Raw genomic sequence first — 16,680 nt, 5'->3', positions numbered from 1 at the left:
TGCAACTCTCATGGGAGTACAGTGGTACCTCGGGTTACATACACTTCAGGTTACAGACTCCGCTAACCCAGAAATAGTGCTTCAGGTTAAGAACTTTGCTTCAGGATAAGAACAGAAATCGGGCTCCGGCGGCACAGCGGCAACGGGAGGCCCCATTAGCTAAAGTGGTGCTTCAGGTTAAGAATCATTTCAGGTTAAGAACGGACCTCCGGAACGAATTAAGTACTTAACCCGAGGTACCACTGTATGGGGAACGGGAGATGCTTGGGATGCAAAGAGCAGACCAATGGAAGCCAGGCACCCTGCTATGAACTTTCGGCTAGTGTGAAGCCCAACTGAATGCAAACTTTCTACATGCGTGGTGGCCAATCCAGAAATTCTCTATAGTGTGAGTGTTGTGACGTGGGGTTTGTGATTTTAGCTCTCTTGACATAATATGCTGGAGACAGTTCTCTAGTAACACTTCTTTATTAAAGCAAACAAGACTGAGACTTGAGGAGGGGAGAGCTACATTTATAGGGACAGGGAACAAGCTAGAAAGGATACATTTTGGAGGGAACAATATCAGGCAATCCCAATCCTGCCTTTTGGAGGAAACCAATAAGACAGAGGATCCAAATACAGCAGCTTAAATGAACCAATAGTAGCTGTACCCTCTGGAACCAAAAGGCAGTTACTTTACCCTAATGCAATACAGACAATAATAATACAGATATAAAATCCTTTGACTCAATACACAACACCCCTCCCCCCTAGTGAGCACAGCAGACGTAATCTCTCAGGTACTGTGGGGTCCTACAACTTCTACTTGATCTCCTGACAACAGGTGTTGCCGGTTCTGGATTGGGTGTCACCTGTGGTAGGGGGGCTGCTATAGGGTTTCGTCAGGAACAGATGGAGTCCCAGACATCTCAGGGTCCCCTACCTGTACCTCGTCATCCTGAGGACCAGCAGACCCTGGTTCATTTGCTGAGGCCCCTGGTGACTGCACCTCTGGGCCATTTTCACCCTGGTCTTGCAGCTCTGCGTCATTAGCCAGGGATGAATTATCAGACTCCTCTCTGCTGAGCGCCCGGCGCCTAAACTGATCTATATGTCTCTTCCAAACTTGCCCATTTTCCAAGGTCACATAATAGGACACAGGTCCACTAGTCCGGGTGACCACACCAGCCACCCACCGCGAACCTCGTGAATAGTTCCTCACCCAGACCAGATCTTCAGGGGCGAGATACCTTGTTGTGTCAGTCTCAGCTTGGGGGGTTGCTCTTGAATTACGGTTTGGCATTTTATCCGGGTGGACATAATCCAGCACCGTTACCAGTCTTCTACCCAAGAGCAGCTCAGCTGGCGACTTGCCCGTCGCAGTACACGGCGTCGCATGCTGCAATAATAACATTCGCGCGATGCGAGCTGACCAGTCACCCTCCATTAAGCGCGCAATGGATTCTTTGGCTGTTCTTACCATGCGCTTCGCCTGCCCATTGGAGGATGGGTGAAAGGGCGCGGATGTGACCCCTCTTATGAAGTTATCAGCCAAGAATGCCCTGAATTCTTGGGATACAAAAGCTGCCCCATTATCTGATAAAATGGTCTCAGGTAACCCGTGGGTTGCAAACAGCTGCCTCAACACCTTGATTACGGCAGCTGATACCATGCTAGGGACCATCGCCACTTCTAACCATTTGGAATATGCATCGACGATAACCAAAAAGACCTTCCCCTGGAATGGCCCAGCAAAATCTAAGTGCAGCCGGCTCCAGGGAGATCTGGACTGCTCCCACCAGTGAACTGGTGCTCTGGCCACTTCTGGCCGCACCTCTTGGCATGCCTTGCATGTTCGTACCCATTGTTCTATGTTCTGGTCCATTCCAGGCCACCACACATAACATCGGGCTAGCGACTTCATCCTGACCATTCCCGGGTGTCCCATGTGAAGCGTCTCAAGAACCCTGTTTCTCAGTGGTGCTGGGATGATCACCCTATCTCCCCACAGGAGACAACCCTTATGCATGGACAACTCGTGCTGCCTTGCCGCATAAGGCCTGAATTTGTCTTCATGCGGACCACCTTGCCATCCCCTCCCCACCCAAGTGAGCACACGGGAGAGAACAGCATCTTTCCTCGTTTTCTCAGCTATATCAGTAGCCGTTACAGGAGCCCCCGGAAGTGTTTCCAGCATCATTATGTGCTCCACTGGAGCAGGATCCTCATTACTCCCGCCAGGAAGGGGCAATCGACTCAGCGCATCAGCGTGGCACAACCGCTTCCCCGGCACATGGGTCAAGGTGTACTGGAACCCGTTCAGGAATATAGACCAACGCAACATTCTGGGGGAGAGAATTTGTGGCGTTTGTTCGGGTTGAACAACCCTAACAGTGGTTTGTGGTCCGTTTCAATGGAGAAATGGCGACCGTACACATAATCATGGAACTTTTTGAGTCCTGCCACAATTGCAAGCGCCTCTTTGTCAATTTGAGCATAGTTGCGCTCTGTGGCCGACAACGTACGGGAATAGAAAGAGATGGGCTTTTCCGACCCATCCGGTTCCCTATGACTCAGCACCGCCCCCAGACCGTATTGAGAGGCATCACATGCCAGGACCAGCGGCTTCGACTCATCATAATTAGCAAGGACGCTCCTGCTACTCAGCATTCCTTGCAAGGAGTCAAAAGCCTTCTGCTGCTCCTGCCCCCATCGCCACACATTCTTTTTCTGCAACAGTCTATGTAATGGTTCAGCTACCGAAGCTTTCTGGGGTAAGAACGAATGATAAAAGTTAATAAGTCCCAGGAATGACTGCAACTCCGTCTTGTTCTGTGGTCGTGGTGCCTCGATGATGGCCTTAACCTTAGCATCTGTGGGGTGGATGCCTGATGCATCAATTTTAAACCCCAAGAAGTCCACAGTTGGCACCCCAAAACTGCATTTTTCCTTTTTTAGTTGCAACCCCACCTCCTTGAACTTGAGCAACACTGCACGGACACGCGCAACCAGTTCCTGTGGGTCTTTTCCAGCAATCAAAACGTCATCAAAAAATGGCAAGACCCCCGGCAGACCTCTTAACAGGCGTTCCATGAGCCCTTGAAAAATCCCTGGGGCCACACAAACTCCAAATTGTAATCTGTTAACTCTGAACGCCCCTTTATGTGTGACAATAGTCTGTGCTTCCGCTGATTGTGGGGTTACTGGCAGCTGTTGGTAAGCTTGTGCCAGGTCAATTTTTGCGAACACCTTGCCCCCAGCCAGTTTAGCCAACTGATGTGATATGACTGGAATGGGGTATGAGTTTTCCCTGAGTGCCTTATTGATAGTACATTTGTAATCAGCACAGATCCTGACTTCCCCATTTGCTTTAAGGGGCGTGACGATTGGAGTCTCCCACTTAGCGGAGTCCACGGGTGAGAGAACTCCCTGCTTGACCAATTTATCCAGCTCTGCTTCGATCTTGGGTTGCAGTGCAAATGGCACTCGCCTTGGTTTGAGTCGGATTGGGGCCACCCCAGGGTCCAATTCGAAGTCAACTGGGGGCCCTTTATAACAACCCAGTTTTCCATTAAAGAGACCAGCAAATTCTTTGCATAATGCCTCACTCATCTCAGGGCAGGTTTGGATTGAATTAAGCCCTGATATACTCAGTCCCAGGGCGGGGAACCAGTCAGTGCCCAGGAGACTGGGGCGACTGCCCTTCGCAATCACCAGTTTGAGTACTGCCTGTTTGTCCCGGAACTGTACTCTCACGGCACACATTCCCATGACATGGATGCGGCCCGCTGAGTATGACTGCAAAGTTGCCGGGAAGGGCTCCAGAGGGGGCAACTTACCCCTGGGGAAGAATGTCCTCGCGGTCTGGTCCGACACAATAGTGAATCCAGATCCGGAGTCCACCTCCATGTCGCACAGCTGACCCTCAATCTTCACCTTGACGTGTGCCTTGCCTTGCGCTGGAAACTGCACGACCCTCCCGTTGATCTCCGTTACGTAGTGGCAGTCCTGTAGAACGTGGGTTGCTGTGGGCGGTCTGCGATGCTCCAGTCTAGGTGCTCCTGTCGCTCCCAACGCCGCCGATCTACAGACCCTGGCGATGTGACCTGTCTTCCCGCACGTCCAGCACATAGCATCCCGGAAACGACAACTCTTCCGCTCATGGTTTCCGCCACAACCAGGGCACCTGCCTCGGTGATCTTTGTGCACTGTGCAGGCCTGACGCACTGACTCGACCCCACGGACTGGGCTCTGGCTCAAAGTAGCCTCTAGCTCGTCCATGGCATGCGCAACTTCTATCTGTGGCTTAGGGGCCCTGCGACTGGCATCAAGCTCCTCTCTTTCATAATTCTCCGTGGCGGTGGCCTCCTTCAAGGCTGAAACAAGGGTAACCTCTTCTTTAGCCACGATGCATCTTCTGGCTTTCTTGCTGCTCAGACCACCGATAAAACGATCCAGGAGAGTCTCTTCCAGATCTTGGAAGTCACAGTGCTGAGCGAGCTTCCGCAGTTCAGCTAGAAATGCAGATACAGACTCCCCAGCACGCTGCTGCCTCTTATGAAACTCCATCCGCCGGGCCATCTTGGTCTCAGTAGGCGCCAAATGGCTTGTTAGGCAGGCAAGAATATCTTTGAGAGATGTCTCACTTAGCTTCGCTGGAGCAAGCAATGCCTTGGCCAGCGTGAAGATCTCAGGCCCACAGTAGCTCAGGAATATGGCCCTTCTTTTGCTGGCATCAGTGATCCCTTGAGCCTCCGCGAAGAACTCGAAGCGTTCGACGTAGTCTTCCCACGTGTGGGGCTCTGATGGCTGGAAGGGCTCCAATACCCTTGGACTCTCCATTGTCCTGTGGGCAGGGTCGTCTTCTCAGCTGGCCAGTGAGTCTTGTTCTTAGCTACAATCCGGACTCTGAGGCAGGGCTGCGTTTAACCGCTCCTCAGCATTCCGGATCCCACCTTCGGCGCCAGTTGTTGTGACGTGGGGTTTGTGATTTCAGCTCTCTTGACATAATATGCTGGAGACAGTTCTCTAGTGACACTTCTTTATTAAAGCAACAAGACTGAGACTTGAGGAGGGGAGAGCTACATTTATAGGGACAGGGAACAAGCTAGAAAGGATACATTTTGGAGGGAACAATATCAGGCAATCACAGTTCTGCCTTTTGGAGGAAACCAATAAGACAGAGGATCCAAATACAGCAGCTTAAATGATCCAATAGTAGCTGTACCCTCTGGAACCAAAAGGCAGTTACTTTACCCTAATGCAATACAGACAATAATAATACAGATATAAAATCCTTTGACTCAATAAACAACAGTGAGGTCCTGCCCACACATGGTATGTACACGCAGGGTTTCGTGTGGAGTTTTCATTAAAAGCCACCCAACTCAGATTAATACAGAAATGAGTTGGAAACGAACTCATGAAGGAACATGTGACATGGACCCAGGAGTATATGAATTTGGCCGTCCCTAATTCAGCTGTCCTTGGGCAGCTCAGTAGTCCCACTTTGCTTCCCCAAGAATTTTTGGGTGGCTTGTTTGAGGAAGAACGCCCCACTTTGCTTCAGATTTCACTCTTAATTAAAATGCCATGCCAATCTAGGAATGTACAATACCTGCCCTAACAATTTTTCAGTCACCTTATCCAAACCCTTTCGTCTTACCTCAAAAATTGTCAGATGTTTTGCCCGAACAGTGACCCTCCTCACATTTGCTTGGGAGGCTGATTCAGAATTTCAGAGGCAGCCCTCCTTCCTCATTTTTAAATAAAACTCCTTAAGGGTTTTATTAGAGGGCCGGATCCCTGCCACCCTTTTATTCCTTAGTACAAGAAAAAGGTCCGTATAGTTAAAGCCATGGTTTTCCCAGTAGTGATGTATAGAAGTGAGAGCTGGACCATAAAGAAGGCTGATTGCCGAAGAATTGATGCTTTTGAATTATGGTGCTGGAGGAGACTCTTGAGAGTCCCATGGACTGCAAGAAGATCAAACCTATCCATTCTGAAGGAAATCAGCCCTGAGTGCTCACTGGAAGGACAGATCGTGAAGCTGAGGCTCCAATACTTTGGCCACCTCATGAGAAGAGAAGACTCCCTGGAAAAGACCCTGATGTTGGGCAAGATGGAGGGCACAAGGAGAAGGGGACGACAGAGGACGAGATGGTTGGACTGTGTCCTCGAAGCTACGAACATGAGTCTGACCAAACTGCGGGAGGCAGTGGAAGACAGGAATGCCTGGCGTGCTCTGGTCCATGGGGTCACGAAGAGTCGGACACGACTAAACAACAACAACAAGAAAAAGTTGCACTGTTTCTAAAGGTGGGCAGTTGCTGCCCTATATTCAGGGATGTGTCTGTTCAGACCACAAGTGGAAGCTTCTGGAAGATTAAAAGCACTGACTTCCTCCTCCATTCCTAATAGTAGAGCCAGCCCTTTTTGTGGCGGTCTCTACAATGCATCAGAAAGCAAATTTTCAGTGCAGCAGATTATCTTACTTACATATTTATTTATTGCTGCATTTTTTCACTGCAAAGGAGAGGGAAGGTTTGTGAGATATTCTGCCTCAAGAGACACAATAGCATGACCAGGTTTTGATATTATGAATCTATTTGCTGCTCTGCCTCAGGGAGCAAAATGGTGGCATGATAGCAGCTACCAGGCAAGAGACCACACCTAGCCTCTTTATCCTTAGGGTAAAAGCTTTAGCTCAGTGGTAGAGCACTTGCTTTGGGTGCAGAAGGTCCCCGGTTCAGTGACTGCTAGATGCCAGGATGACCGTGGTCCTAACTGCCATTTATGTACATGTCCCATAACATAAGCTGTATTTACACAGTCTCTGGCTAGGTCCCAGGATGCGGGTGGTGCTGTGGGTTAGACCACAGAGCCTAGGACTTGCTGATCAGAAGGTTGGTGGTTCGAATCCCCCCGACGGGGTGAGCTCCCGTTGCTCGGTCCCTGGCTCCTGCCAACCTAGCAGTTCAAAAGCACATCAAAGTGCAAGTAGATAAATAGGTACCACTCTGGTGGGAAGGTAAACGGCGTTTCCATGCGCTGCTCTGACTCGCCAGAAGCAGCTTTGTCATGCTGGGCACATGACCCGGAAGCTGTACGCCGGCTCCCTCGGCCAATAAAGCGAGATGAGCGCCGCAACCCCAGAGTCATCCGCGACTGGACCTAATGGTCAGGGGTCCCTTTACCTTTACTAGCTACGTCCCACCACTGATGTTTGAAGCAGGTGTAAGGCACATTGCATATCTATCCTGTTGGGGTTTCTTTTAGCAATACTTCTCTTTGATGCTTTCCACCTCAAACTAGCTTTCATCTGATCTGAAACTTAAGCTGCAATTAAGCAGAGGTGTATACGTTTCAGATATCATCATCATCATTTATTACTTATACCCCACCCATCTGGCTGGGCCTCCCCAGCCACTCTGGGCAGCTCCCAACAGAATATTAAAAATTCAATTAAAACATCAGACATTAAAAACTTCCCTAAACAGGGCTGCCTTCAGATGTCTTCTAAAAGTCAGATAGTAGTTTATTTCCTTGACATATGACATCACATGCACAGGTGACCAGGGCTTTTTCCCAATTGGAACTCAGTTCCAGCACCTCTCAGGTGGCTGCCATTGCCATCATAAGGTAAGGTTAAAAAAAGAAGAAGAAGTAAAGGACCCCTGGACAGTTAAGTCCAGTCAAAGGCGACTATGGGGCCCATCTCGCTTAGAACAAGGGAAGCATTCATGGCGAGTTTGGGCACCTCTTTTTCTTGAAAAACGGCACTGCAGGTGACACTGAACAGGAATTTAATGTGAGGAAATAAGCCCACTGGGTGAAGATATTCCCATTCCCTCTCTGGTGCGTACAGATACATTTTAAAAGGCAATTTAAAACACAGCAGCCGGGGGGGGGGGGGTTCTGTGAGAAATGACCTCGCTCCCTTGTAAGCTGCCAATGCGCACCCTAAAAATAGGCAGCAGCCACAGGGAGAAAACAGGTCGTTGGTTCAGAAAAGATGGTAGCCCCAGGGCAGCTGATTAGAGGGAAAAGCTCACTCATTCTATTAGTTTGGCTAACACCGATTTAAACCTCAAAAAAGGTCAAGTGCAATATACCACATATGGAGAAAGCAATCTACAGTTCCCACAATTCTTTGGGGTAAGTCATGTCCTTTAAGGCATGGTGTGGAAGTATTTTTGCTGGGTTTTCCACCGCACTTTTAAAAGTTGGGATAAGCCTGGAAAAGGGAGACTGAGATTGCAATAGGGGTGGTTGAGGTCACCAGGTGATGAGGAGAACAAAACCACACCTTTTAGCAGTCTGTGCAAAACCCAAGCATTCTCCCCCGCCCCATTTAACAGGTTGTCTAACTGGAAAGAAAACGGCAGTTTAGTTCAAGAACTCCTAGGATGCGACCATTCTTATCTCTTCTTCTCCTTACCGTCCACCACTATTACGTTCACTTTGCCTTATCATGAAGTGGGTATGCATTTTTCTTTTATTCCTGTTCTTAAAACAACTGGAGATAATTGAATTTTCAGCAGGGGGCGTAGAAAATCTTGACGGCGAGGATCGAAATAATCTCACTTGTCATTTTCTCAGCAAAGCTAAGTGTTGCTTCTCCTGGGTGGAGATGTTGACAACTTCTACACTCCGTGTTATGAAGGAGGTTGGGGTTTTTCTCTCTGTCTCTCCCTTTCCACAGCAGAAGCCTAATTTCCTGCAATTCTTGGAGAGCCCAGGCAGGAAGAGAGGTCAGGAAACTCACTACCCACACAGCTAAGGCAGTGATTAAGAGTGGACACATTTCCTTCCTTTTCCTCCACTACCATTGGAAAGATTTTTGTGTTCCCATGTTTGGGAATTTCTGCATTCCTCCCTCACACATAACACACAATTAATTATGTGAAAGATTTTTTTGTTTTCTTTTTCAGCACCTCCCACACACAATGAATGTTGCACATCAAATCCTCTTCCCATGCAGTTTTTGTTGCTTTTGCTGCTGTTTGGTCTCTCAAAACAGGATATGGCTGAGTGAAGAGGATCTGACAGTTTCATGGCACTTGTTTCGCTTCACAGGCCGAGGTCTCTGCTTCCACCCCGGCCATTCCTAGCGTTTAAAACACCTCTGCTTAGCGGGCGTGAGGGGCACAGAGGACAGGACTGCCTCAAATAAACTGCACCCTGGCATGTTGGCATGTTCAGCTTCCAGAAGTCCTCGCCAGCCCTGCTTTCCTGCACACTCAGCGTCAGTGGCCTGCCCCCTAGCTTGAGGGCAATTCTTCTCCAATTCAGAACGTGGTGGTGTGGCTGTTGTGACGTGGGGTTTGTGATTTCGGCTCTCTTGACATAATATGCTGGAGACAGTTCTCTAGTAACACTTCTTTATTAAAGCAAACAAGACTGAGACTTGAGGAGGGGAGAGCTACATTTATAGGGACAGGGAACAAGCTAGAAAGGATACATTTTGGAGGGAACAATATCAGGCAATCACAGTTCTGCCTTTTGGAGGAAACCAATAAAACAGAGGATCCAAATACAGCAGCTTAAATGAACCAATAGTAGCTGTACCCTCTGGAACCAAAAGGCAGTTACTTTACCCTAATGCAATACAGACAATAATAATACAGATATAAAATCCTTTGACTCAATACACAACAGTGGCAACACCGGATTGGAAATCACTGTTCACGACGGGCTCCCACAGCCTCCAGATGCGAGATTGCAGCATGTTTTCTGTTTCTCATTACAGTGCAGCCAGCTTGGACACTTTCCCCTAACCAACTGGAATTCCCCAAAGGGCTGGAGAGCACTTTAACAGCTGAAGCAAAGCTCCACAGGAAATGGACTCCATGTGTTAGGTCAGTCCTTTCACAGAGTATAGAAAGAGAGCAAGTTTCTCTTCCCATGTTCTCCTTCAGTGACCTCAATCTGCGTCCTCCATTCTTTGTGGTCTCCCTCAGCTGCACAGCTTTCTCTCTCTCTCTCTCTTTTGCTGAGTCCCCATTTCCTTTTTCTCAGAAGACTGGTTACTAAACAGTTATTGAGAGCGTCCGCTCTCCAGTTATTTTCAACTGCAACAGCTATTAACCCCTGGTGTGCCACCCTCTCACACAACCTAACACACTGGCATACCCTTCCGACCTCTGAAGGAGTCATTACTCAGAGATGACCCATTAAAATGAATGGCTATGTGAAATAATTGGGGTCAATTTATGTCAGCGTGTCTGTGCTGGGCTCAACTTGGGGCTCGCACACACTTTGCTTGTCCCACACCTAGAAAAGACGGGTCCAAAAGGTTTGCTGCTTGTCCTGGGCTTTCCTAGGCGTGGGTCCAAGCAATTTTTGCTTTCCCCAGTGAAACGCGCTGTTTGTCGGTGAATTGGAACAAACAGTGATCGGTGGGAAACTTGACTGCTGTCTGGTCCAATTCAGCGGTAAAATCATGTTTCCTTGGACAGGTCAAGCCAAGGTGTGGACAAGCCCTTTCTTGGGCCTTTGCAAGGTGGAGAGAGCCCAGCTACCCATGAGGTGGGAGAGAACCATGGCTGGTTCTTGTAATCCTCCCTTGCTGCCCTCCCACTTTTATTTCAAAACATCGGCAGCCATTTCCTAATTTGATGGGAGGATAATTTGATTGGGGAACGGGTGTTGTGCGGAGGGAAGTGTTTCTAATCGTCCTTCCGTACCCAATGACAAGTGTAAATAACCCTTCTCTCTCTCTCTCTCTCTCTCTCTCTCTCTCTCTCTCACACACACACACACACACACACACACACCAATCCAGCTACAGCGCTGCCAGCTCCTTGTCTGCTTGGTCATTTGCCTTCCATCTCCACCTGGTGGCTGTTTTGTATAGGACCAGAAACAAATGGGCAAATAACTAGAGCAGGGGTAGGCAACCTAGGGACGCGAGTGGCACTGTGGGTTAAACCACAGAACCTAGGACTTGCCGATCAGAAGGTTGGCGGTTCGAATCCCCGCAACGGGGTGAGCTCCCATTGTTCGGTGACTGCTCCTGCCAACCTAGCAGTTCGAAAGCACACCAAAAATGCAAGTAGATAAATAGGTACCACTCTGGCGGGAAGGTAAACGGCGTTTCCATGTGCTGCTCTGGTTTGCAGCTTAGTCATGTTGGCCACATGACCCGGAAGCTGCACGCCGGCTTCCTCGGCCAGTAAAGCGAGATGAGCGCCGCAACCCCAGAGTCAGCCACGACTGGACCTAATGGTCAGGGGTCCCTTTACCTAGGCAACCTAAGGCCCGGGGGCTGGATGTGGCCCAATCGCCTTCTCAATCAGCGTGTTTTTACATGAGTAGAATGTGTGCTTTTATTTAAAATGCATCTCTGGGTTATTTGTGGGGCATAGGAATTCGTTCATTTTTTTCCCTTCAAAATATAGTCCGGCCCACCACATGGTCTGACGGATGGTGGACTGGCCCATGGCTGAAAAAGGTTGCTGACCCCTGGGCTAGAGAATCTTTGGTGACACGGCAAATGCCTCGTTGCTCTCTGCAGATGCAGCAGCAAGGCGATACCAGGTTCCACCAGAGGCTGGGCAATAAAGTGGGCAGTAGTGCTGGAAATGGACTGCAAGGAGCTCCCACTATCAGTGGTGGTGCTGCTGCAGTTTCCAGCACTGCTGCTAGTCTGCTAGATTATATATATATATATATATATATTTGCTTTCGTAGATTTTCACGGGTACAGGAATGCAGGTTTTGGTGTCCTCGGGTGTCTTCCCGTGTAAAAGTTGGGGTGTCTAGGCGATGTTTCGACGAGGTCTCACTCGTCATCTTCAGGCTGGTGCTTTCGGCTTCTTGTTACTGGAACAGAGCGGGATCTCAATGTTTGAGTTCCTATAAATACTGTAGAGGGGGTGTGGTGTCTAGCCTCCAATGTTCTGGGCAGAGAGGAAGTTCCCAGGCTAGTGTGCCTTTTCTTCTTTTGTTCCTTAATTACTTGAGAGATACCTTGAGTGATTTCTTGAGTGATATCCTGAGTACCACTTAGGTGGGTCATTAGGTGTGGATTAGTTGCTAAAGTCTTTGTGTCTTGACCTCTTGAACTTTGTGAAGAGTTTTCCTGAGGAGATGGCTGTATTGCACTTAGTTGTGCTTTGGCTTGGCTTCGTGTATAGGGGCGAGCTGTGGTTTTGTGGCTTGTGTCAGCCAGATCTGTGTAGGGATTGCAGGGGGGTGCAGCATCCGGAGGTGCCACCATGGATTGGCTACTGGATGGTGTCAGTAATTCATCTGTGGAGAGGGTCTGGGTTTGGGTCTGGTGTGGTTGATTGGTGTTGGCGTTCTGTGTGCCTCTGGATCTGGTGTCAGTTTTTGTGGAGAGGGCTAATTTCCAGATGTCTGGCAAGCGGGATGTGTCGTCACGCTTGTTCATGTTGTGAGGGTGTTTCTCTATCTCGATGGCTTCCATGATTATTCTCTTGTGGTGATGTTCCGTGTTAAAGAGCAATTTGGAATCTGCAAAATTAATTTGGCCCTCCTTCCTTATATCAAGGGCACTACAGATAAAATTAGCAAAATCCTCCATAAACACAATATCAAAACAGCCTTTTGCACCAACCAAAAAATAGCCAATATCCTCAGAAACCCCAAGGATAAAATCCAGTTGGAAAACCAAGGGATCTATGAAATACCCTGCAAAGTCTGCCCAGCCACGTACATTGGACAAACAAACAGACGAATAAATGCACGTATCGCAGAACACAAGAATGCCGTCAAAAAAGAAGAAAAAACTTCCTCTCTTTTCCAACACATGAAAGAAACAGGACACGAAATTAATTTTGCAGATTCCAAATTGCTCTTTAACACGGAACATCACCACAAGAGAATAATCATGGAAGCCATCGAGATAGAGAAACACCCTCACAACATGAACAAGCGTGACGACACATCCCGCTTGCCAGACATCTGGAAATTAGCCCTCTCCACAAAAACTGACACCAGATCCAGAGGCACACAGAACGCCAACACCAATCAACCACACCAGACCCAAACCCAGACCCTCTCCACAGATGAATTACTGACACCATCCAGTAGCCAATCCATGGTGGCACCTCCGGATGCTGCACCCCCCTGCAATCCCTACACAGATCTGGCTGACACAAGCCACAAAACCACAGCTCGCCCCTATACACGAAGCCAAGCCAAAGCACAACTAAGTGCAATACAGCCATCTCCTCAGGAAAACTCTTCACAAAGTTCAAGAGGTCAAGACACAAAGACTTTAGCAACTAATCCACACCTAATGACCCACCTAAGTGGTACTCAGGATATCACTCAAGAAATCACTCAAGGTATCTCTCAAGTAATTAAGGAACAAAAGAAGAAAAGGCACACTAGCCTGGGAACTTCCTCTCTGCCCAGAACATTGGAGGCTAGACACCACACCCCCTCTACAGTATTTATAGGAACTCAAACATTGAGATCCCGCTCTGTTCCAGTAACAAGAAGCCGAAAGCACCAGCCTGAAGATGACGAGTGAGACCTCGTCGAAACGTCGCCTAGACACCCCAACTTTTACACGGGAAGACACCCGAGGACACCAAAACCTGCATTCCTGTACCCGTGAAAATCTACGAAAGCAAATATATATATATATATATATATGGGACATGGGTGGCACTGTGGGGTAAACCACAGAGCCTAGGGCTTGCCGATCAGAAGGTCGATGGTTTGAATCCCTGCGATGGAGTGAGCTCCCATTGCTCGGTCCCTGCTCCTGCCAACCTAGCAGTTCAAAAGCACAAGTGCAAGTAGATAAATAGGTACCACTCCAGTGGGAAGGTAAACAGCATTTCCGTGTGCTGCTCTGGTTCACCAGAAGCGGCTTAGTCATGCTGGCCACGCCGGCTCCCTCGGCCAATAAAGTGAGATGAGCGCCGCAACCCCAGAGTCGGTCACGACTGGACCTAATGGTCAGGGGTCCCTTTACCTTTACATATATATATAAATAAATTATATATATATATATATATATATATATATATATATATATATATATTCTTCAGACCACAGACTCCTAGGTAAATCAGTCCTGTGACTGTATTCAGATTATAAGCTATTTTTTAATGTGAACTGCCTTGAGGTCTACAGATGAAGGGTGATGTAAAAATTTGTTTGTTTATATTAGCTATTAATAATTAATAATAACTATTGGTGGGCAAAGGTGTCAATTTTGCATCTCCGGGTTTTCTATTTCCCCAGCCTCAAATTCAGTTCTCCACATTTGCATTAATAAAAAGATCTTCATTAAAATTGGTCAGCATCTTCGAACAAACGTTTCCCCACCGAACATATTTTTGTATGGCACTTTTGGCTAATATACACATTTCTGCAAGCAGTTTTCCCTACTATGATGCGTGTTAATGACACACACACACACCCCACTAATACAAGCATTTTAATGAACACTTTACCCTATTATATGCTTTTATGTATCCATTGCTTGGCTAGAAAACCGCACTGCAAAGTTCAGAGAAATACAGGTTTTTAAGAGTGGCCATGCAGCCTGCAGCCCATGGCAGTCATAGTCCAGCAACAAGCAGAGGACAACAGGTGCCATGCCATGTTTCAGCTGACGCATGCATGCGCCGCAACAGGCATAATCTCAGAAAGGGTCTTCCTTTCTCTGTGAGAGAGAAGAAGAATTCCTGTTTTATTTTATTTTTTTATAAATAATATTTATTAAAGTTTCAAAAAAAAATACAAAAATGAGAAAAAAAAGAAAGAAAAACAATAAAAAAGAAGACAGAAAATACAAAATACAGGAAAGTAAAAGCAATTAAAAACATTTCCATCTTTCCATGTCTTGTCTTTCATTTACTTGTTTCCCTGACCTCCTCACACCTCCCTTTTTTGTATTCTAGTTCAATTAAATGTTTCAGCAAATCCTTTCCAGCTTGGTTTTTATCCTAATCATTTATCTTAGTGTACTATAATTTTACATTCTCGTTTCACCAATTAAAAAATCAATTTTTACCTAATCTTTTATATCGTTTCTGCTAAAACCACATTACTTCATTCCAACATCCTTCTAACATTCCTGGATCTTACAATGTTTCTGAAGAATGCCTGTTTTAAGCCTGCAATTTGTCTTTTTTTTTTTTTTTTTTTTTTTTTTGCACAGATCTTAAGCAGAATTCAAATCTTCTGGCCTATCACCGTATTTTTCGCTCCATAAGACGCACCTAGTGCATTCTTTAAAGGGAGCGCTGAGCAGAGCCTGTATGCATCCCAGGCTCTGCTCAACGCTCCCTTTCACGAGCCGCGTGGAGCGTGTGTGTGGCACTTGCAGCCCCGGAAAAGCCCCCAAGAGCCGTGCACATGCTCCGTGCGGCTCTTTAAAGGGGGCACGGTTCATGGGGGCTTTTCCAGGAGATGGGGGAAGGGACTGAGGGGCTGCCCTCTGTCCCTTCCCCCACCTCCCGGAAAAGCCAGCAAGAGCCACGCGGACTGACGGACCGCCTCAGTCCCTTCTCCCTCCTTGGGGAAAAGCCCCCAAGAGCCACACACACACTCCACGCGGCTTTTTAAAGGGAGTGCTGAGCAGAGCCTCCCGCCTGCATTCGCTCCATAAGACGCACACACAGTTCCCCTTACTTTTTAGGAGGGAAAAAGTGCATCTGTCAGGACTGCCGCTAGGTCCCAGCTCACAGAGGACCAACGCCCAGTGGATGTTATATACAAAAGTCTTTATTAAAGTTTAGTTTCCATTTCCAAGCTCTGGGCGCGCAGACCCACGTCTTGACGCTAGACCGGCTAAGTCCCCTCTGACTCACTGCTCCACCCACACCAGTTTAAGATTCTAGCCCGGCTCCACCTCTTACGCTGTTCTTTCCTTCGCTGGGTCCTTCTGCCCTCTGGGGTTCCCTCCTTCCTGGACTCCTCTGACGCTGAGCCTCCTGAGTCTTGCCCCTCCCTCCGGCAGGCTTTAGGACCTGGCTCCCTTCCCGGGCTCCCCGCTGTGCCGCGCTCCTGTACATTTGAACTTGGCGCGCGCGCCCAGCCGGTGACTTTCCTTCTGACCATTTCCCCGCTTCCTGATGTGGGCGTTGCCAAACCTGACTCCTCTCCTCCCTCTGGTGGTGAGGACACTGGTCCCGACTCCTGGGACTCCCCCTCCCCACTGCGCTCTGGTGGAGACGCTGGTCCTGATCTCCAACTGCTGCTCAGGGACTCCCCGCTGGCCCCTTCCTCCTGGGGCTTCCCCCCTGGAGCCCCCCTCGCTCTGGCCACCGGCGCTCCCTTCTGTGAGTCCTCCGATTCGCTAGAGAGGCTTGTGGAATAACTCTGGCCACTGTCACTGCCTGCGCCCCCCTCGTACTCCTCCTCCTCACTCTCCATTTGCTCCCCCTCCTGTGTCTCTCCTTCTGAACCCCTGACAGCATCTTACAGAGCGAAAAATACGGTAACTGAGAGAAGCGCTTTTTAAGTCCCTCAAACTTATTTTAATCAGCCGACTGTTCAGCCCTAGCAAATTTGGACTGAGTTGGTGTGATTTATTCCGTTTCCTCCACTAAGCCTGGGGTGAGGCACAGAATTATGCACATGCTAATGGCAGGCTCTGTGTTAACTCTTATTGATAGCTCTGCCAATGGGGCCCATGAGGAAGATTTTGGGGAAGGAACTATGAAGCGTGAGAAAACAGCCGTCTTGTGAGACCTGTAGACATCCTTC

General features: G+C 48.3%; 1 protein-coding gene across 2 annotated transcripts in view; it reads left to right on the top strand.

The window, feature by feature from the left end:
• Positions 1-16,680, top strand: part of PLEKHM3 (pleckstrin homology domain containing M3) — a 798,157-nt gene that overhangs the window by 440,230 nt on the left and 341,247 nt on the right. For both annotated transcript variants that reach the window (XR_014557238.1, XR_014557239.1), the window contains one exon: positions 23-244. The gene's annotated coding sequence lies outside the window, so the exon portion shown is untranslated. The remainder of the gene's footprint in view (positions 1-22; positions 245-16,680) is intronic.

The sequence above is a fragment of the Podarcis gaigeae genome (assembly GCF_964106915.1).
Source record: "Podarcis gaigeae genome assembly, chromosome: 1".
In the NCBI taxonomy this organism is placed as follows: Eukaryota; Metazoa; Chordata; class Lepidosauria; order Squamata; family Lacertidae; genus Podarcis; species Podarcis gaigeae.
This window is presented reverse-complemented; position numbering and strand designations above follow the sequence as displayed.